The following is a 1,205-nucleotide window of genomic DNA, read 5'->3' as shown; positions in this document are numbered from 1 at the left end:
GTAGCACCTCCAGCTCCTCTGATATGTTGCCTTAAAGACAGCACCACGAGAAGCTTGTTTTTACACAGCGGCTAAAGTGACGCTGCTCTAGGTATCTCCATTCACTAAATCCCAGAGAAAGAATCTATCTATCTTTGTTCTAAAAGTTAAACAAACATTGACAGTATGTGTGTATTAATCCGATTCATGTTGTGATTTTTCCGATGCAGCAATTCATCACGGTCAGAAAAGAAGACGCAGGCGAGTACTTCTGTCGAGCGAAGAACGATGCGGGATACGCTGAGTGTCCGCCGCAGCAGATGGAAGTCTGTAAGTGTGACACACACACACATTGTTTCAAGATATATACATCCTATGTCTGTCATTTAAAACCATAATCAAGACTATATTTACTCTGTCATCTGGACAATCAGGTTGATCAGTGTTTAATTTCTACGTTCCTTCTTCACCTCCACAGATGACATTGATGTTTTGGGCATTTTAATGGGCGTGCTGGTGGTGGTCATCGTGCTCATGAGTATAACAGCGGGGATCTGCTGTGCATACAAGCGAGGATACTTCTCCACCCAGAAACAGACGGGGAACAAGTAAGACTTCCTGATATTCACACTGTCAACACATACATGTTTTTATTTGTAACCTTTTTAAACCATGGCGTACTTTGTGTCTTTTAGCTACAAGGTTCCAGCTAAAGGAGACGGAGTGGACTACGTCAGGACGGAGGACGAGGTTTGTGGACGGCAGTTAGATTGAGAATCTGTGGATTACAAATGATGCTATAAAAACAGAATATAGGTAGTCAGTGGTGGGAGGTTACAAAGTACATGTACTAAAGTACAGTGGGGCAAAAAAGTATTTAGTCAGCCACCAATTGTGCAAGTTCTCCCACTTAAAAAGATGAGAGAGGCCTGTAATTTTCATCCTATGTATACCTCAACTATGAGAGACAAAATGAGGAAAAAAAATCCAGAAAATCACATTGTCTGATTTTTAAAGAATTTATTTGCAAATTATGGTGGAAAATAAGTATTTGGTCAATAACAAAAGTTAATCTCAATACTTAGTGTTATATACCCTTTGTTGGCAATGACAGAGGTCAAACATTTGCTGTAAGTCTTCACAAGGTTTTCACACACTGTTGCTGGTATTTTGGCCCATTCCTCCATGCAGATCTCCTCTAGAGCAGTGATATTTTGGGGCTGTCG

At 40.7% G+C, this 1,205-nt stretch overlaps 1 long non-coding RNA gene across 1 annotated transcript; it reads left to right on the top strand.

Annotated features, from left to right (window-relative positions):
• The first annotated feature begins 204 nt into the window (after window positions 1–204).
• LOC104963473 (uncharacterized) lies at window positions 205–755 on the top strand. The gene is made up of 3 exons (XR_800320.1): window positions 205–309; window positions 458–587; window positions 675–755. It is a non-coding gene; the product is annotated as an uncharacterized lncRNA (long non-coding RNA).
• The last annotated feature ends 450 nt before the right edge of the window (window positions 756–1,205 follow it).

The sequence above is a fragment of the Notothenia coriiceps genome, unplaced genomic scaffold (genome assembly GCF_000735185.1).
Source record: "Notothenia coriiceps isolate Sejong01 unplaced genomic scaffold, NC01 NC01_scaffold00001709, whole genome shotgun sequence".
Taxonomy (NCBI): Eukaryota; Metazoa; Chordata; class Actinopteri; order Perciformes; family Nototheniidae; genus Notothenia; species Notothenia coriiceps.
The sequence above is the reverse complement of the archived record's forward strand: the minus strand, read 5'-3'. Positions and strand labels throughout refer to the sequence as shown.